We start from the raw sequence: 21,721 nt of genomic DNA on the forward strand, positions 1-21,721 counted from the left end.
TGGCCCCCCTAAGAACCACCAGGGTAAAAAATCGCGCTGAGCCGTGGATGCACACTGAAATACTGACCGCTATGAAAGCCAGAGACAAAAAATGCTCTGAATTTCATAAAAGTCAGTCAAAGCTTACCAAAAGCACGAGCAGTGAACTCCAAGCCCACGTGACTGAACTCAAACTAGAAAGAAACAGACTAAGAAATGACGTAAACTCCATGATAAAAACTGCAAAAAAAAATTTCATCAATGACAAAACTGAGGAAAACAAAAATAAACCACGTGAACTTTGGAAATTACTCAATAATCAACTAGGCTGCAGTAAAAAACTTAAAACCAGGTTCTCAAACATAAACATAAAGACGGACAACACGCTCATCACAGACAAACTGGATGTAGCCAATTACTTAAACACTTTCTTCACAAACATAGCCACAACACTGGTAAACAAACTACCCTCCCACTCAGGGCAGTATGGGGTAGAACACATAGTAGCATACTACAAGAACCTAGGCGTCCACAAAGACGATTTCAAACTGGAAATGGTAACTACAGATGAGGTACTCAATAAACTGAGCGCCCTCCAACCGAACAAGGCCACTGGCCATGACAACATCCCCTCCAAATTCCTCCGAGACTCAGCAGCCGCCATCACCCCAGTCATCACACACATAATAAACCTCTCCATAAAACAGGGACACGTCCCCAAGGACTTCAAAATAGCGAGAGTAACACCCCTGCACAAAAAGGGCAGCAAATTAGACCCAGGCAACTACCGCCCTGTTTCTATCCTTACATCCATCTCGAAAGTCATGGAAAAAATAGTATACGAACAGGTCGAAAAGTACCTTACGGATAAAAATCTAATCTACGAATTCCAATCTGGCTTCAGAACATCCCACTCCACTGACACATGCCTTCTCTATTTGAACGACCACATCAAGCAAGAGGTGGACGCGGGCAAATACTGCGGCATGGTCATGCTAGACCTACAAAAGGCCTTCGACACTGTCAATCACACCATTCTGATTGACAAGCTAAAAGCAATTGGTTTTGATAGTTTATCAGTGAGCTGGATACAATCCTACCTGGAGGGGAGAGAACAGATGGTGGAGGTAAACGGTACCCTATCCCCCCCCCTCACAGTGAACTGTGGTGTTCCACAAGGAAGCATACTAGGACCACTACTGTTCCTAATTTATGCAAATGACATGTCGTCAGCTTGTGACTGCAACTTGTTCCTGTTTGCGGACGACTCAGCCCTGCTGGTCTCTGACAAGAACAAATTACAGGTTGAAAAAACCCTCAGCTCGGAACTAGGCAAAATCTGCATATGGCTCGCCAACAACAAACTATCATTACACATGGGCAAAACAGAGTCCATTCTCTTCGGTTCAAATAACAAACTCAGCAAAACAGATGGCTTCTCAGTTACAGTGGGTGACAATATTGTCACAAGGAAAGATGAAATTACCTACCTGGGTTCCATCCTAGAGGCTAATCTTTCCTGTGACAAAATGGCATCCAATGTAATAAAAAAAGTCAATCAACGAACTCGATTCTTGTACCGGATCTCCTCCCTGGTAAACAAGAATACCCTGAAGACTCTGGCAGGAGCACTCATTCAAGGGTACTACGACTATGCTTGCACCTCATGGTACCAAAGCACCTCAAAGGCACTAAAAACCAAATTACAAACATCTCAAAACAAACTAGTCAGACTACTGCTTGACCTGACACCTAGAACCCACCTCACCCCTGCACACTTTGCCAACCTAGGATGGCTTAGAGTAGACGACAGAGTACAGCAACTTGCAATGGGCCTGGTCTACAAGATACACTACACGACCAAGGTACCCATGTACATGTCAAAATACTTCCCAAAGGTCAGTGAATACCACGATCACAACACCAGAGGGAGCTCCACAAATCATGTAAAACCCAGATTCGGCACAAACAAGGGACTAAACACGTTTCGCAATTATGCCACAACAATGTGGAACGCCCTACCCAAAGCTGTAAAGGAATGTAAATCACTACCCACCTTCAAAAACACTCTCAAAGAACACCTACAGGAGACTGCAATTCAAAACTGGCCCCTACAAATGTCCTAACCCAGTTGTACAATAAAGACCAAGCATGTCTTTGTCAGTATTCCAATGTACAGCCCCACCCAACCCAACACCTACCCAACCTCCTCCAATGTACAGTTTCCATGTCAAATGTATGTCAGTATTCCAATGTACAGTGTGTCCCCCCCCTACCCAACCCCCCCCCCCCCCACACCTCCAATGTACAGCCCCACCCCACCTACCCAACCTCCCCCAATGCACAGTTTCTATGTCAAATGTATATACTCTTCTTCTGGATTTTTTTAGTATCACAAACAGTACTGTATTTGAAAATCTGGTATGTCATAAATGTATAGATGTAGCAGTACTGTCTATCTGTATGTCATGTGTGTCATATGATGAATTGAAAATGGGGGACCCTGATGGAAACAAGACGAAAGTCTTTCTCAGGTCTGCATCCTCTTAACAATTGTATGTATTGAGCTGTACTGTACTGTACCCATTCTGCAATCTGTTAATAAACTTTTCAATCAATCAATCAATGCCCAGGCTTCTTGCCAATCAAAATTTATTTCCAGGTTTGGTATATCAAGTTCAAGTTCAAGTTCTTTAATAGTTGTCATACAGAAGTACAGAATACTTTCATACAAAATGCTTCTTACTGTTACGCTCCAGAGACTGTGCTAGACAAGATAGTATCAAATAACATAATAACATAATATAGCATGAATTTAGAAGAAGAAAATGAGGTCACAGTGTTCGGTATAGACATATGTACAATGTTCTGAGTTACCATATAATATACAATACACAATACTATGCAGTGTACTAATGTACAGTACTATCTAGTGCAAAGCAGAAATGGGATGAGGTACAATTTTAGGTACAATTTACAGTAAGGTGTACGAGTTGTAGTGCAATCCTTCATCCATAAATATAAAGTGTGGGGAGTGGGTGCTACAGTGTGTTTGTTTAAAGTGGGTGTGTGCTATAAAGTGTGTGGAGTGGGTGCTACAGTGTGTTTGTTTAAAGTGAGTGTGTGCGTGTGGATGTGTGTGCTATGTGTGTTTGGTGGTTGTTGTTGTGTAGTGTTCATTCATTGTTCGTTTAGCAGCCTGATGGCCTGGGGATAGAAGCTACTTCTGAGTCTTTCTGTGCTCGCCTTGAGACTCCTGTATCGCTTGCCTGACGGCAGCAGTTCAAAGAGGCAGTTGTTCGGGTGGCTCGAGTCCTTAATAATTCTCTTAGCCTTCCCCTTGCAACGCTTGTAGTAAATGTTCTGGAGGGTGGGGAGCCCCCCTCCAATTGTGCGTTCGGCTGAACGTGTCACTCTTTGTAGTCTGCTTTGGTCTTTTGCAGTGCTATTCCCAAACCAGGAGGTGATGTTGCCGGTCAAGATGCTCTCTATTGTACATGAGTAGAAGTTCTTAAGGATCTTCTGGCTGACTTGGAACTTCCTTAGGCGCCTGAGGAAGTAGAGGCGTTGTCGTGCCTTCTTCACCACACTGTTAATGTATGTGGTCCATGTCAAGTCCTCGGATATGTGGGCTCCGAGGTACTTGAAGCTGTTGACTCTCTCAACCGGTGCCCCGTCGATGCTGAGGGGGCTGTAGTCCTTGACCCCCGACCTCCTGAAGTCCACAATCATCTCCTTTGTTTTGCTGACGTTCAGGGAGAGGCTGTTTTCCTGGCACCATCCCGCCAGGACCTTGACCTCTTCCAGGTAGGCCCTCTCGTCGTTGGCAGAGATCAGGCCCACCACCACTGTGTCGTCAGCAAATTTGACGATTGTATTGCTACTCCGCTGAGCCACACAGTCGTGTGTGTACAGGGAGTAGAGGAGGGGACTCAGAACACAGCCCTGGGGGGCCCCTATCCCTCCTCCAGACTGAGTCTAGGTGGAGGATTTCATACGAGGACGTTAGTAATTGATGATAAAAATCTGATACAAAACCTCTCGATGTCTCTCTTTCATAGACGAATTTGTGGTATCTGTGGTGTACAATTGGTATCCTTAATGGGACACCGTGAGCCTTCAAACATAACAATAACTGTGCGTAAAAATAATATGTGGAACTGGTGAGATTACATTTTTTGTGTTTCCTCATAACTACAAAAACCCTGTTTGTTTAAAACATCTCCTAATGTGTGTATGCCCTGCTTTTCCCATCTAGGGAATCTTATAGGTCGTTTTCCAATCAGGAGTGCATTGTTATTGAATAAGGGAGTATGATTATGCCATTTATGTGGGTTAGAATATTTTTTTTGTGTTTCACGCCATATCCGGATCGCATGAGTAATAATGGGGCCAAATTTCAGTTCGCATTGCTTAATTGATAATTTGGTGTATACTATGTCCTGCAGTCTATGTGGTGCTACTATATTTACTTCAAAATTTCTCCAGGATACTGATGCTTGGGGATCAAACCAGGTTGTCAGTGGTCTTAAAGTGTACGCCTTAAAATAGTGGAAAAAATCTGGAAATGCCATACCTCCGTCGGCTTTGTTTCTCTGTGCGGTGGATCTTTTTATACGTGGTGGTTTGTTATTCCAAATAAATTTGTATGCGGAAGAGTGTAATTTTTTTCAGTAACCATCTGGAGGGCGTAACGGTAGCATTGAGCTGATGAAGTTGATTCTAGATAGGACGTCCATCTTAACTATTGATACCCGTGCCTGTACTGAGTTTTTAAGTTTTGACCACCTGTCAAAGTCGTATTTGATTTTATTTTGGATTTTTATGTAATTGTGCTTCACCGTTTGGCTTATGGTAGGGAATACTTCAACTCCCAAACATCTAAAGTGTTTAACCATTGGTATTTCTTCTGGAAGGAGTATATATTTTTTTGTAGGGGCGTTAAGTGGAAGGAAAGCCGACTTCGGCCAATTTATCTTAAATCCCGATAGATCGCCAAAGTCATCAATCAACTTGAGAAGATGAGGCATTGCGGTGTTAGGGTTTTGCATGAACAGTATTACGTCGTCCGCATATAAACAAATTTTATGTTGTGTGCCCTTGATTACGATTGGTTCTATGGATTGGGATTGTCTTATATATTGTGCTAAAGGCTCTAATGATAAATCGAATAGTCCGGGACTAAGAGGGCAACCCTGTCTAGAAGAGCATGATACCGGAAAGATTTCGGAGGTGATTATACCTGTTGTAATCATGGCCGATGGGTCTTTGTATAATACTTTAATCATATCAATGAATCCTTTTCCTAACCCCATCCTTTCTAATACTGCCCATAGATACGACCATTCCAACCTATCAAAAGCTTTCATTGGATCCAGGGACAGCATCGCCTTAGGTGTGGTGTCGTCCTTGCTGGCATCTAGTACGTGTAGTAATTAGGGATGCACGATATTGATTTTTTGACACCAATACCGATAACTTTATGCTCCTCAAGCCGATAACCGATATCGATAACCGATATTTATTGTATTATCATTTTCTTTTTAAATGTATATATATATATATTTTCTTTTAATCAAATTTAAATTTTTTTTTTTGTATTTATAAGCTCCGACGTCATCGGTACTGCTATCGGTACTCGAGAGGAATTTAAATGTCGCAAACTAATCTTGTTGGCCGTTTTCTATCTCTCCTCCCTCGGTCTCTCTCTGCCTGCGCGAGCGGGCTGTGCTCTTACACACACTCACTCACACACACACACAGGTGCTGCCGAGTAGAGACAGCTCTGCTCTCGACAGCACCCGTGTGTGCGTGTGTGTGTGTGTGTGTGTGTGTGTGTGTGTGTGTGTGTGTGTGTGTGTGTGTGTGTGTGTGTGAGTGAGTGAGTGTGTGTAAGAGCACAGCCCGCTCGCGCAGGCAGAGAGAGACAGAGGGAGGAGAGATAGAGTACGGCTCCGAGTAGAATAATGGCCGACAATCCGGAGGTAAATAAACGAACGAGAGCTTCTGATTGGTGGTAAGAAGAAGAGGTGGGTGCAAGCGGAGGGACGTAATTGGCAGATCGACTGTCTGCCTCCATTCTCCAATCAACCATTCGCTCAACAACAGAGCGAGTGGAAATACTGACACTTCCTCAAACGGGTTGACGTGGCGCGGGTGCCGACAGAGAGAGCAGAGAAAGAGCGAGGGAGAGAGAGAGAGGGAGAGAGGGATACAGTGCATTTTACACACACTCCCAACTGCGCGCGTGTGGGGAAACACACACACACAGTCGGGATACAGACCGTGATGAGCGAGAGAGAGAGAGGGAGGGAGAGGGAGAGAGAGAGAGAGGGACACGGAGCACCCCACACACACAGTCGGGAGCGTGCACAAACCGCTCCGCATCCCTCCCTCTCCCCTTCCCCCCTCCCGCCCGCTCGCTCTCCGCTCTCTCGTTACATCAACCTGTTGCAAAATATCATAGCGCACACGCACACTCCCACGCGTATTCCGATCCGTGCAATAATATTCACAGGGGTATATATTGTCATTTGAAACAAGTTACCAATGCATTGTCCCGTGGGATTAAGCCCCCCCGCGGCAAAATTAATTAGTATCCCCCTCTATCTCTCTCTCTGTCTGCCAGTGCAGACTGTCGGTGACTGTCACTCAAAGTGCTTTGCGAGTATGGGCGGAGCCCAGCCCAAAACAGCTTGAAATCTTGAAGTGGAAAAATGCTGCTTTAGAGTACTTGATTATAAATACAAAACAATGATTTTTTTTGGGGAAAAAAAGTACAGATGTGTTCCATAGACTCACAGGAATTGTGTAACATTGCCCAAATAGTGAAAGGAATTTCAAAACATGGGACCTTTAATAATACGTATACTTACTTAATCATAGCATATAGATTATAGCGTCTATTGTAACTATAATTTATTGTAATGCAAATATAACTGAGAGGGCATACATACCCTCATCTGCACCTTGACTTATTTACACTGCCTACTTGCTCATACTGTATACGCATACTCAGAGTTCATTATATTGTTATATTGTTTACACTGCCTATTTTTATCCCACTGTACTATAATTTTATGACCTGTATCATGTCTTCTACTATTACCATGTACCTACCATGTGGGGCGACAGTGGCTCGGGAGGTAGAGCAGTTGGCTTTCCGGAGGTTCCCGGTTCGATTCCTGCTCCTCTCGGGCAGCGTGTCAATGTGTCCTTGAGCAAGAGACTTAACCCCTAATTGCTCCTGATGAGCAGGTTGGTGTAACGTTCGGGGTCCTGTCCTACCTTAGGATGGTACCCTACTGTCTGACTGGATTACTTCACCTTGTTGTTTGGGTTGCACTAATTGTATGTCACTTCTGATTTGCTGTCTTGCACTGATTGTCTGTCACATCTGGAAGCTGTCACTGGCTGTCATTCTGGCTGTCACTAATTGACACGTTGGAATGTTGGAATGTGGCTTTATAATGAATGCTCTGTTCTCTTGTTCTTTGCTAGAGCTTCACTATATCCTACGAGCAGGACCGCCTGAACGAGTGCTGACCCAACTCTCTGTTCTGTTCTCTGTTGACGCTTGGCATCTTTATATTTCCGTTACTACTTGTTCTCTTAATAAAGAGAATACCTTGTTTTGAAGAGCAAACACTTCTCCGTCTCTTTCCTCGACCATTGGAACTCCCACTTACCTGCTATCGTAACAGAAGCTCTAGCCAAGATGAGTTCCACCGAGGAGATGCGGGAGGAGATGGTACTGTAGCTCAGCGGGACCAGCTGAGGATTCTGCTCGAGCGTCAGATGGCTGTTGGAGTCGAGCTGGGTCGACTGGGAGACCTGTCCGTCGTATCTCAGGAGACAGCTGATTCAGCGTTAGCTACGGCTAACGAAGCCTGCTCTGCAGCCGCTGCTGTGGCATCCACGATGGGCTCAGCATCGGGAGCTTCACCGATCGGCGGGGAAGGAGAGCCGAGGTATCCTGTGGGTTGTGAGGAATTCCGGGAGCCACGTCTGCCGCCGCCGGATCGCTATGGAGGGGCTCCAGCAGGGTGTCGTGAGTTCGTCACTCAGTGTGCTCTTGTATTCCAACTACAACCTCGTACTTTTCCTACTGATGTGTCTCGGGTAGCATATATTATCACCCTCCTCACAGGCCGTGCTCTCAGTTGGGCTACAGCAGAATGGGAGAGTGGGTCTGTAATCTGCCACAGGGTGGATGCCTTCACCCTGGAGTTACGCCACGTATTCGATACATCCAGGGTGATATCCATTTATGAAGCCGGTGGTCGACTTACGTCCTGCCGGCAAGGCATTCGCGCTGTAGCAGATTACGCCATCGACTTCCGTATTGTAGCTCGAAAGGCGGCCTCGCCAGAGATCCCCTGCTGTGTCCTTTTTTTGCAGGGGCTCTCTGTGCGAATGCAGGACGAATTGTCAACACGGGAGCTACCCGAGCACCTGGACCACCTGATCAACCTGGCCATAAGGATGGACAATCGGCATCGGGAGAGGGAGCGCGAGAGGGAGGCTTCGTCACAGGTACTCTTCCGCACCTCTTCTGGTGTCGAACGGCCGGCTTACCATCCTACGAGAGAGCACCTGGGTGACGACGAGCCGATGCAGCTGGGCGCTCTGAGCCTCTCTGACGCGGAGAGACAGAGGCGGGTCAGCGAGAAGCGCTGCTTTCGCTGCGGCCGCACAGAGCATCGTTTCGCTACCTGTCGGGGGTTCTCGGGAAACAGAGGGGCCCGCTAGACCTGGGGAAGGTGTTAGCAGGTGGGCACTTCTCTCCGGTCATGGATGACACATGCACGTTTTTTTATGTCACTGTTGGGTGGGGGGATTCTCTTAAAAGGACCAGGGCTTTGGTGGATTCAGGGGCAGCGGGCAACTTGATTCATGTGGGTGTGGCTTTAGAGTGGGGGGTTCCTTTAGAGACTTTAGAGGTGCCTATTCCAGTCCGGTCGTTAGACGGTCAACCACTTGGTAGTGGAGTTATTACTCAGCACACCGGGCAGCTACGGGTTCAGGTGGCGGGTAACAATTGGGAGTGTTTACAATTTTATGTAGTCATGTCTCCTCACTCTGAGATTGTGTTAGGTCACCCTTGGCTTGTTGTGCATAACCCTCTATTAATTTAATTGGGCTATGGGTGAACTCTCCATGGGAAGCGGCGTCACCCCCCCCCCCCCCCCCCTCTTTTGTCTCTCTCCAGGATGACGGTGAACGTTGCAGATTCTGTATTATCTCCCAACCCTGATTTAGCAGATGTTCCTGCTGTCTATTTTGACCTGGCGGACGTTTTTAGTAAGACGCATGCTAACGCACTACCGCCTCATAGACCTTACGACTGGCCCATTAATCTTCTACCTGGTACTTCTCCCCCCCGTGGGCGGATGTTCTCTCTCTCTCGCCCTGAGACAGTGTCCATGAACACTTATATTCAAGAGGCACTGTCCGCGGGGCATATCCGACGGTCCACATCCCCTGCAGGCGCTGGCTTCTTTTTCGTGGCAAAAAAGGATGGGGGTCAGCGGCCGTGCATAGATTATAGGGGGTTGAACAACGTTTCCATCAAGAACCGTTACCCTTTGCCTCTCATGGACACCGCCTTTGAGTGCTTACAGGGGGCACAGGTCTTTTCTAAACTTGACTTACGTAAAGCATACAACTTGGTCAGGATTAGAAAAGGAGACGAGTGGAAGACTGCATTTAATACTCCTAATGGGCATTATGAGTATTTGGTCATGCCTTTTGGTTTAGCTAATGCTCCAGCAGTTTTCCAAGCCCTGGTCAACGACGTGCTGCAGGATTTAATTGGGGTGTCAGTGTTTGTGTACTTAGATGACATCCTAATTTTTTCGCGTGATATGGTGCAACACCAAGTGCACGTTCATGAGGTGCTTCAGCGTCTCCTTAAGCATCAACTATTTGTTAATTAAGGCAGAGAAGTGTGTGTTTCACACTGACACTGTTTCCTTCCTGGGCTTTGTGTTGACGAAGGGTGATCTTCGCATGGATCCAGCCAAGGTGAGTGCAGTCTTGGATTGGCCACAGCCTTCGTCGCTCAAGGAGTTACAAGGGATTTTGGGCTTTGCACATTTTTACAGGCGTTTTATTAGCAATTTATTAGCAATTTTAGCGCCTTAGTCAATCCCTTAACAGCTCTCACTAAGTCCTCTCTCCCTGGCTTTGAATGGTCGCCTAGGGCAGAGTCTGCCTTCTGCAACCTCAAACGTCGATTTACCTCCTCCCCTGTACTGATCCGCCACGATGCAGAGGCTCCGTTCATTGTGGAGGTGGATGCCTCTGACACCGCGGTGGGAGGGGTGATCTCTCAGAGATGTTTAAAGGACAGTAAGGTGCATCCTTGCGCCTTTTTTTCGCGCCGGCTGTCTCCGGCCGAGCGTAACTACGACGTGGGTAATCGGGAGTTGTTGGCGATCAAGTTGGCACTGGAGGAATGGAGACATTGGTTAGAGGGGGCGGCACATCCTTTCATTGTTTGGACTGATCATAAGAACTTGGCTTACATCCAAGGGGCTAAACGCCTTAACGCTCGCCAGGCCAGGTGGGCGTTATTCTTCACTCGATTTCGATTTTCTATCTCCTATCGACCCGGTTCCAAGAATGTCAAACCTGACGCCCTGTCACGTCAGTTTGATCCTCCGGGTCGAGAGGAGAAGCCCCACCCTATTGTTCCACAGGCCTTGATTTTGGCACCCGTGTCATGGGGCATAGATAGGGTGGTAAGATCGGCTCAGGCACGGGAGCCCGATCCCGGTGGGGGTCCTCCGGGGCGGATGTATGTACCCAAGGCTGCATGCTCGCGCCTGCTGCAGTGGGCGCATACGTCCTCTCTCACCGGCCACCCTGGGGCCACCAGAACCCTGGAGTTTATCCGTAGGAGGTTTTGGTGGCCAATAGAGGGGGGGGATACACGCTCCTTTGTGGCGGCCTGCCCGGTGTGCGCGCACAGTAAGACCTCTCGCCGTGCACCGGCAGGTCTCCTCCGACCGCTTCCTATTCCTAAACGGCCCTGGTCGCACATATCCCTGGATTTTATTTCCGCCCTTCCCCTATCGGATGGGTTCACTGCCATCCTGGTGGTGGTGGACCGGCCCACTTCATTCCCCTTCCCAAGCTCCCCTCAGCTCGGGAGACGGTTGACCTGGTGGTGCAGCATGTCTTTCGGGTCCATGGGCTTCCAGTGGATATTGTGTCCGACCGGGGTCCTCAGTTCGCCTCCAGGTTCTGGAAGGCGTTTGCCGCCGGCCTCTGCGCCTCCGTCAGCCTGTCGTCTGGGTTCCATCCGCAGACGAAAGGGCAGACGGAGCGCGTCAACCAGGATCTGGAGGGTGTTCTGAGGTGCTACGTTGCTGGGTGTCCGGCGACGTGGAGTAGGAGGTTGGCTTGGGCAGAGTACGCGCATAATACCCTCCTCTCCTCCTCTACTGGTATGTCTCCCTTTCAGTGTCAATATGGTTTTCAACCTCCTCTGTTTCCCGAACAGGAGCAGGAGGCTGAGGTGCCGTCGGCCCAGGCACATGTGGCTCGTTGTTACAGGACGTGGAACAGGGTACGGGCGGCGCTGCAGAAGGCCTCGGTTACGGCTCAGCGGCAGTCTAATCGTAAGCGTTGTCCGGCTCCGGTTTTCCGTCCTGGACGCGTGAATATTAAAGGCAACCAACTTGTGTTCAGCTTTTCGTTCAGCGTTTCTCTGATTGGCCACACGGCCACGTGACCGCCCTAGCACACGCCCTTTTCCGCTGAGAGACGCGGCAGAAGCGCTGGTCGAACCAACGCGCTGGTCGAACCAGTTCAGACAGAGGTGTTTATTTATATCAATAAACATATCTACTAGAAACACTGGTGTTCTGTTGTGTGACTGTACTAAACTCTTCCACCACATGACCGACATTTGACATACAGTACACCTCCTATCTATGTTGGGATTATGTTTGGTCATGGCAAAACAATAAAAATCGCTACTGTAACTGCCACCACCCACTTCAATGACAGAGCTCTCATATTTGCGAATGCATAAACTATATCTTAAATTATGGCGATGTGTCTAATATGGCTGTCACGAAGTCATTGATAAGCGACAGCCATATTAGACACATAGCCATAATTTAAGATATAGTTTATGCATTCGCAAAATATGAGAGCGCTGTCATTGAAGGGCTTCCTAAAATGGAGCGCTGCTGCTGCTGGAGCTGAACCGAGTCAAGCCGCGGGCGGCGCACGGAAGCCGGGGACAAACCACCGCGTCGCCCCGCTGGCGCTTCAGCAGCCTCCACGGGCGAAATAACATATAACGTTACAGCGTACAGTTCCACACTGATGTACAGTGAGTGTCTAATATGGCTGTCGCGAAGTCATTGATAAGCGACAGCCATATTAGACACATAGCCATCATTTAAGATATAGTTTATGCATTCGCAAAATATGAGAGCGCTGTCATTGAAGGGCTTCTACAACGGATATGTGGTTTATGACGTTAATTAATAATAAACACTGTTAGGACTATCTGACTCTTACTAATAAACACTGTTAGGACTATAAACACTGTGCGCGTGCGGACTATCTGACTCTTAATAATAAACACTGTTAGGACTATCGATTCACGCGTCACTACTGTAACTAGAAACTCTGCTGGGTGTCACTGTACATCAGTGTGGAACTGTACGCTGTAACGTTATATGTTATTTCGCCCGTGGAGGCTGCTGAAGCGCCAGCGGGGCGACGCGGTGGTTTATCCCCGACTTCCGTGCGCCGCTGCTGCGTCAAGCCACACAATTATGTCTGTATTTGATTATGGTGAAATGATGTACATGCATGCCTCTCCCTCTGAAAGCCCATCCACGCTGTGTATCATAGAGACATAGAGCACTGGGTTTTATCACTGGAGATATATTTCTCACTCACCATTGTATTTTGCGCCATCTGACAATATCATAATGATGTGTTTTCTATATTATATCCACAATCATTCATCTAAAAAATATATGTACAGTGACGAGTGAATCTGGTAGTTGGTTGTTAAAAACGCGAAACATAATAATCAGTCAGCAGCGCTCCACTGCTACCGCAGCTGAACACAAGTTGGTTGGTACAGCAGCTGAACACAAGTTGGTTGGTACAGCAGCTGAACACAAGTTGGTTGGTACACAAGTTGGTTGCCCGCGCTGCCGCTTGCTCCTTGGATTTCATTTGGGATGTGGGACGGCTGCCGCTTGCCTGCGCGTGGGGGCGGGGGGTCGCGGCCAATCAGAGAAAAGCCGAACACAAGTTGGTTGCCTTTAATATTCACGCGTCCTGGACAGTGGGTTTGGCTTTCCACCCGTGATCTCCTTCTCCGGGTGGAGTCCAGGAAGCTGGCTCCTCGCTTTATAGGCCCCTTTAAAGTGGTTCATCGGGTGAATCATATGGCTTACAGGCTACGCCTTCCGGCCTCTATGAGGGTTCATCCGACGTTTCATGTGTCCCTGTTGAAGCCATTCCTCTCATCGCCCTTGTCCCCGCCACTTCCGGCGGTCCCTCCGCCCCGCATTATTGATGGTCAGCCTGTCTATATGGTGCGGAGGATCCTGAGTTGTAGGCAGAGGGGTAGGGGGTTTCAGTTCTTGGTGGATTGGGAGGGGTATGGGGTAGAAGAGCGTTCTTGGGTGCCTCAACGGGATATTTTAGATCCCAGCCTGATCGATGATTTCCGGCGGCTGCATCCCGAGGCCCCTAGGTGAACGTCAGGTGCCGTTCGTCGGGGGGAGATACTGTAACGTTCGGGGTCCTACCTTAGGATGGTACCCTACTGTCTGTCTGGATTACTTCACCTTGTTGTTTGGGTTGCACTACTGTCTCGCACTGATTTGGAATGTTGGAATGTAGCTTTATAATGAATGCTCTGTTCTCTTGTTCTTTGCTAGAGCTTCACTATATCCTACGAGCAGGACCGCCTGAACGAGTGCTGACCCAACTCTCTGTTCTGTTCTCTGTTGACGCTTGGCGTCTATATATTTCCGTTACTACTTGTTCTCTTAATGAAGAGAATACCTTGTTTTGAAGAGCAAACACTTCTCCATCTCTTTCCTCGACCATTGGAACTCCCACTTACCTGCTATCTTAACAGGTTGGCACATTGCATGGTTGCCTCCGCCATCGGTGTGTGAATGTGTGAGTGAATGGGTAAAAATGTGAGTAACAAATTGTAAAGCGCATTGGATAAAAGTGCTATATAAAAAAGCAGCCATTTACCTGTACCTCCCCTCCCCCCTCTCCCATGCTGCCATGAGGAGCCCGATTACAAAGGTATTGTGTAGCAGGAGTGTGTGAGTGACTGTGACACACACAAGGCATGTGAACAAATTCCTAAAAACATTCCTAAACACCTATACAACTGCCGTCTGAGATGTCTCTGGTCTAAACTGAGACTCCAGCAGCAGGAACTCCTGACCTTAGTCGGATACTGTTTTCCATTAGTGCTGATTTAGTAACAGTATAGACCTGTTCGCTGTATACGTCAGACTCAGTATACGCGCACATCACAGGGGCAAAAAGGAACGTAATCCTGGTCAGAACAACGGGGCAGACTACAATAAAAAAAAATCCATCCAGACGTTTTAGTTTGAAACTACTTTTAGTCAGGGGAGTGCCATGGTATCTCCGTCGTACCTAGAGCCCCGTCGTACCTCTTTTAGCTCAGCAGCTTGCGCAGGTAGTGGGCAACTTAGTCACGTGACTCAGTTGGTATTGCTGATTGGCTCGAACACAGTATGTTTGTAAACAGCGAACGAGTCTATAAAGATCTGTGTATATTTGTTGAGGACACACAACTCTCCTCATGCTATCAGGCTGAGTAGACTTGTTGTCCACAGCTGTGTATTCTATAAATATTGTTTATTCACTCTGGAATAAAACCCCTGAAAGACTCACTCTTTTTCATCTTTTAAAAGTCTAAAATATAACACCATAAGTGTCACAAAGCCTGCTGAAAGGGGTACGTTTTGTTAAGTCCAATGCTTATCTCCTGCTAACTGTTTACAGACCTGGGGGAGTGAGAATCTAAAGCTGTGGTCAGTGTTGTTAAGTCACTAAATCTCTAGTCCGAGTCGAGTCTCGAGTCCCCAGTGTTCGAGTCCAAGTCCAAGTCCGAGTCACCAAAGAAGAGCCAGAGTCGAGTCTACATTACCCTAGTCCGAGTCCAAGTCAACAAGGTTGAGTCCACTCCACTCTGGCAGTCAAAGAGCTGACATACAAATAAAAAAAGGTCTACATTAAACATAAATGACACAGCGGTCACCATTTCAAAGGGAGTTTATTTATTTTGTGATACAATTGCCAAACAAATGCACGCACTAGCCATCAATATCTTATGCCAAATGATCAGGGCCTATTACATTTTTGTTTTTATCAATTAACAAGTCCGAGTCCTCGTCTGCACCTTCCGAGTCCGAATGCAGTCAATGCTCGAGTTCAAGTCCGAGTCATCAGTGCTCCAGTCCAAGTCCAGTCACGAGTACTGAAAATCACTCCAGGACTCGGACTCGAGTCCTGGACTCGATTACTACAACACTGGCTGCGGTTATAGACTTTGTGGTGATCAGGCTCTGTAGCCTACTACATTATTCTATTTCTATGGTTAATTTCCTTATGGCTACTACAGTTTGTTTAGGACTTTACTATATAATGGACTTTGTGCTGATGGGCTGTCTATAGGCTACTACAGGGACACACATTTGAGTTGCCATGGTAATGTTGGAAATACATTTCAGCAGCCTACATGATCATACTTTTTCATAGCTTGTAAATCGTAGCCTTCCGTTAGTTTGGTTGAGGAACGGGGTGTTTTTGTAATGTGGAAATATTTCTTTTGTCAATGTGGCTCCATGAATTGGCCATGTCTGAGTGCCACTACCCTAGAATATCTATCCATTATGCTTGGCCTAAGTGGTGGTATTAAAGGCTGGTGTGTTTCTATGTGCCTCAATGGGGTGGAGGAATATCTGCAGGCTGTTTGTGGTGGGCCCTGTCTGGGTCAAAAAGTCAGGAATTTTACAGTTCGTCCCTGACTCCACATCTCATATAACACTTTGAGTGCCAGCGACGAGATTTCTCGTTAGTTCATGCCGACCGTTGAGTGCCAGCGACGAGATATCTCACTTTTTTTTATTAGCGATTTCAATCAAGCATATTTCATCAATCTAGTCTCACGTTAGTGCTGCAAACTCTCTCTGAGCTCCATTGGGAAAATACCGCCCCCTATTGTCTCTCCCTGTGGTACTGCACCCCTTTGGAATGGATTGAATGAAACACATGGGTGGGGAAAAAAATCCTGCTTCCTCATTTTACTTCTCGGGCAAGTCACCCGAGAGGATCGGATTCATTGCCCACCACCAGAACAGCGTGGAATACATATTTCCAGTACCCAGCGTTGGATCAATAAACGCGATTGATAATCTTTTTGGAGAACATCTGATCTGAGGTAAGGAATCTATTTTACCAGTCTTAGGATAATCAGAGCTATTTTCACAGAGATATCAACGTGTGCCCTATGTGTGTGTGTGTGCGTGTGTGTGTGCTGATCAGGAAATGAGAGAATAGATTTTTCAGCTCGCTTCTATAGCGTGCATATGTACACATATACTATCGATAATCTAGCGTTTATTTGAAAACGATTCATAAATAGGCCGAAAAATTACAACGTTTTTTTTTGTATTCCAGAATATTCCAGTAAAGGGCGATTATCACAGAATCTTTATATTTTCCTGAAACTTGAAAAAAAACTAGCGTTTTTCAAAATGGTATAAAACGGAAATGAACCGATTAAAAAACAATCCGTTTCGACAATGTTGACTGCAAACAAGTCATTGATAAGCGACGGCCAGATTAGACACATAATTTAAGACATAGTTTATGCGTTTGCAAATATGAGAGCTCTATCATTGAAGTGGGTGGTGGCATTCAAGGGGGGTAAGGCGCACCGCATGGCTGGCACTGAGTGTGTTTTAAGAAGCATAACATGGCTTTTGCTTAAGAAGCATTTGCACTTAGGTAAAAGTCATGATATTCTTAGTATTTTTTTCGTATTTGGCATCGAGATAATCCAAAAGTAACTAAATGAAACCAGATTACATTACTTTAATATTGTGATAGAGTGTTACTGAATAGATTTTTCAACAGGTAATTTGTAATTGTAACAGAATACATTTATTTAAGTAATCCTCCCAACACTGAGTACATTTTTACATTTACATTTTGTCATTTAGCTGACACTTTTATCCAACGCAACTTACAAGTTCTGTACGACAAGTCAGCAGGAAGGGTACTGTACAACTCTTACAGCTGAGTAACAATGTTCATCAAACAGTGCTGAAACGTGGGTGCTGCAGTGTTGAGTGCATACTAGTAAAGACATATTAGTATAGTAGGAAGAGTGCATGATAGTATAAGACAGTAAGAAGGTTAGTGTTAAGTTATTTTCTTTTTATTATTTTTCATTTCAGATATTGATTGAAGAAGTGTGTTTTTAGTCGATGGTGAAAGATTGGTGGGGTTCCGGCTGTCCTAACTGTGGTGGGAAGTCCGTTCCCCCATTGTGGAGCGAGGACCGAGAATAGGCGGCTTCTCTTTGATGACCCTCCCGGAGCTCGGATTGGGTCTGAGGTGGCCAGATGATGTAGAGCGGAGGGTGTGATATGCCAGGTTGAGGACCTTGAAGGGACAGATCCTCAGACATTGCTCAGGAGGAATCTGCAGGTTCTGGTCGTTGTGGCGATGTGAGCGGAGAAGTTCAGCCGATCGTCAAGGACTACACCGAAGTTCTTGGCGGTCGGGGACGAGGCCACGGCTACATTTTCCACTGTGATGGAAAAGTCGGTCAGTGGGGATGATTTGGCCGGCAGGTGAAGCAATTCCGTTAGGTTGTCTTAGGTCTTAGGTTCAGTTTGAGGTGGTTGGCCGTCATCCAGGCGGAGATGAGATGAGTAGGCGCAGCCAGTTGTGGAATGAGAACATTGTGTTTGATTACACTTGCCAGCTAAATATAGCAGACAATATATCATCCCAAGTTTGTGTCTGTTAGTATTTGAAGCATTCAATAACTTCTCTGGTATCTTGTGTTGTGTTCAAGGTGACCCCCCCCCTGCAAGCATTTAGCTAGAGGAAAAATCAGTTCCGCTGTTAGCAGGTGACAACTCTAGCTGTGTGATGAGTTACCTGATCAACAGCTCCGTACAATTATAATCTGCTGAAACACCTCTCCATTTATAGAAATAAAGAAATCATGAATTACATGTGGTATTCAAAGAACCAAGGTTATAAACATAAGCTAACCTACTGTTCACTCGCAATTTAAGATAAGATAAGGTATTCCTTTATTGATCCCCTTGGGGAAATTCAGGCATCATAGCAGCATGGGGGAGGGGGGAGGGGAGGTACAGGTAGTAAAATACGTGATAGAGGTCATAGAATTATAGTACAGTGGAGAAGTAAAAATTAAAATAGGCAGTGTAAACAATATAACAATATAATTAACTCTGGACATGCGCATATGGGCAAGTAGGCAGTGTAAAATAATAAGAATAATAATTAGGGATGCTCGATATTGGCTTTTTTACCGATACCGATATACCGATATTGTCCAACTCTTCATTTCCGATACCGATATAAACCGATACCGATATATGCAGGGTCCCCCCCCCCCCCCCCAAAAAACGGAATAATTTCAGCTAATTAACATTACATATCTCTTGTCGTGGAAGTAACACAATATTATGCATACTTTTGACAATAAAAAAAATCAGAATGTGTTCTTACTTGCTTGCCTGGGTAAATAAAGGTTAAATTAATTAATTAATTAATTCAAAAATCTTTTTTTTATTTAATTTTTTTAACCGATACAGATCATTTCCGATATCACATTTGAATGCCAATATCGGCCGATAACAGTGGCGGACTGGCCATCGGGACGTTCGGGACGAATCCCGATGGGCCGGAACCAAAGTGGGCTGGTCCAAAAAAAAAAAAAATTATACTTTTTTTTTTTTTACTTTTTTTTTGGGCCAGTGTGTGGGCCAGTGTGTGGGCCACTAATGTGGGCCGGTGTGTGGGCCAGTGTGTGGGCCAGTGTGTGAGTCAGTGTGTGGGCCACGAATGTGGGCCAGTGTGTGGGCCGGTGTGTGGGCCAGTGTGTGAGTCGGTGTGTGGGCCACTAATGTGGGCCAGTGTGTGGGCCGGTGTGTGGGCCGGTGTGTGGGCCACTAATGTGGGCCAGTGTGTGGGCCTGTGTGTGGGCCAGTCTGTGGGCCGGTGTGTGGGCCAGTGTGTGAGTCGGTGTGTGGGCCACTAATGTGGGCCAGTGTGTGTGCCGGTGTGGGCCAGTATGTGGGACGGTGTGTGGGCCAGTATGTGGGCCAGTCTGTGGGCCGGTGTGTGGGCCAGTGTTTGAGTCGGTGTGTGGGCCACTAATGTGGGCCAGTGTGTGTGCCGGTGTGGGCCAGTATGTGGGACGGTGTGTGGGCCAGTATGTGGGCCAGTCTGTGGGCCGGTGTGTGGGCCAGTGTGTGAGTCGGTGTGTGGGCCACTAATGTGGGCCAGTGTGTGTGCCGGTGTGGGCCAGTATGTGGGACGGTGTGTGGGCCAGTATGTGGGCCAGTCTGTGGGCCGGTGTGTGGGCCAGTGTGTGAGTCGGTGTGTGGGCCACTAATGTGGGCCAGTGTGTGTGCCGGTGTGTGGGCCAGTGTGTGAGTCGGTGTGTGGGCCAGTATGTGGGCCGGTGTGTGGGCCGGTATGTGGGCCAGTGTGTGGGCCAGTATGTGGGCCGGTGTGTGGGCCGGTGTGTGGGCCAGTGTGTGGGCCGGTGTGTGGGCCGGTGTGTGGGCCAGTGTGTGGGCCGGTGTGTGGGCCAGTGTGTGGGCCAGTGTGTGGGCCGGTGTAGTGTGTGGGCCGGTGTAGTGTGTGGGCCAGTGTGTGGGCCGTATGTGGGCCGGTGTGTGGGCCATTATGTGGGCCGGTGTGTGGGCCAGTGTGTGGGCCGGCAATAAAACAATAAACAAGTTGCATAAACGAAATCAGATTAAAAATGATCACAGTTCTGGTTTGCCTTAAGATGCAGTTTAAGATGGGTCTTGAACATGGAGTATGTAGGGCACTCTCTAATCACAACTGGTAGGCTATTCCAGTAGTTACCACTTTTAACAGAGAACACAGTTTTTGCAAAGGTAGTATACCGAAAAGGCACCTTACAGTCCCCTCTACTGATGGCCCTGGTGGTAATGCCAGTGTCTGCTTTCTGTTGGATGAACTCATTCAATTGGGGAGGGGCAAGTCCATGCAGAACCTTGTACATGAAGCAAGTATATTTGAAAACTTGGAAATTCTCGAAACTTAGCATGTTATGTTTTTCTAAAACATTACAGTGATGAAATGAAATTGGTTTCCTATCAAATACTTTTATGGCTTTTTTGTAGAGTAATTTTATTGGTGTAAGAGTAGTGACATATGAAAGAGACCAGTTGATAAAACATTACTCGATGTGTGATAAAATCATTGAATGCAGAAACATCCTTGCAGCATTAACTGGCAGGCAGGGCCTGATCTGCCTGAAGTTTTCGATGTTAAACTTGACTGTGTTTGTCACTTTCTTCACATTACTTTTTGAAGGTCAATGTAGAGTCCAATGTGACCCCAAGATACTTGAATTAATGTACAATGTCCAGCTCCGCCTCTCCCAGAAACACATTAGAGTGAGTGACCTCTACTGGTGACTTTGTGAACATCATACACACTGTTTTCTTGGTGTTAAGTGAAAGACATGCTTTTGTTAGCCAGTCTTGAATGAGACATGAGACATCAGTGAATGAGATTCACGTTTCCTCCCAACCGCGAGTAGGCCTAGAAGCGCAGAAATGGAGAATGCAAAAAAAGAAAGGGTGAATGAATGAATGAATGAAAACTTTATTTAACAGATTGCAGAATGGGTACAATACAGTACGGCTCAATACATACAATTGTTAAGGGGATGCAGACCTGAGAAAGACGTTTGTCTTGTTTCCATCAGGGTCCCCCATTTTCAATTCATATAGACATTTATGACATACATAACATACATGACATTTATGGCATAGGGACATATAGGTATTTAGTACTGATACATTTGTGACATAGGCGGTATTGAAATATACAGTACTGTTACCCCTAGATCCTGACAGAGTATATACATATGATGGGGAGGGGACTGTACATTAGGAGGGGGTGGGTGGGTGGGAGGGAAATATACATACGGCGGGGAGGGAATATATACATGCGGTGGGGAGGAGACTGTCTATTAGGAGGTGGTGGGGGTTTTGGGCATTTACGGTGGCCAGTTTCGAATTGCAGCCTCCCGTAGGTGCTCTTTAAGGGCGGTTTTGAATGTGGGCAGGGATTCACATTCCTTTACAGCTTTGGGTAGGGCGTTCCACATTGTTGTGGCATAATTGCGAAACGTGTTTAGTCCCTTGTTTGAGCCGAATCTGGGTTTAACATGATTTGTTGAGCTTCCTCTGGTGTAGTGGTTGTGGTATTCACTGACCTTTGGGAAGTATTTTGACATGTACATGGGCACCCCGGTCGTATAGTGTATCTTGTAGACCAGGCCCATTGCAAGTTGCTGTACTCTGTCGTCTACTCTAAGCCATCCTAGGTTGGCAAAGTGGGCAGGGGTGAGGTGGGTTCTGGGGTTCAGGTCAAGTAGTAGTCTGACCAG

The sequence above is a fragment of the Notolepis coatsorum genome, assembly GCF_963971535.1.
Source record: "Notolepis coatsorum genome assembly, chromosome: 7".
NCBI classification, from domain to species: domain Eukaryota; kingdom Metazoa; phylum Chordata; class Actinopteri; order Aulopiformes; family Paralepididae; genus Notolepis; species Notolepis coatsorum.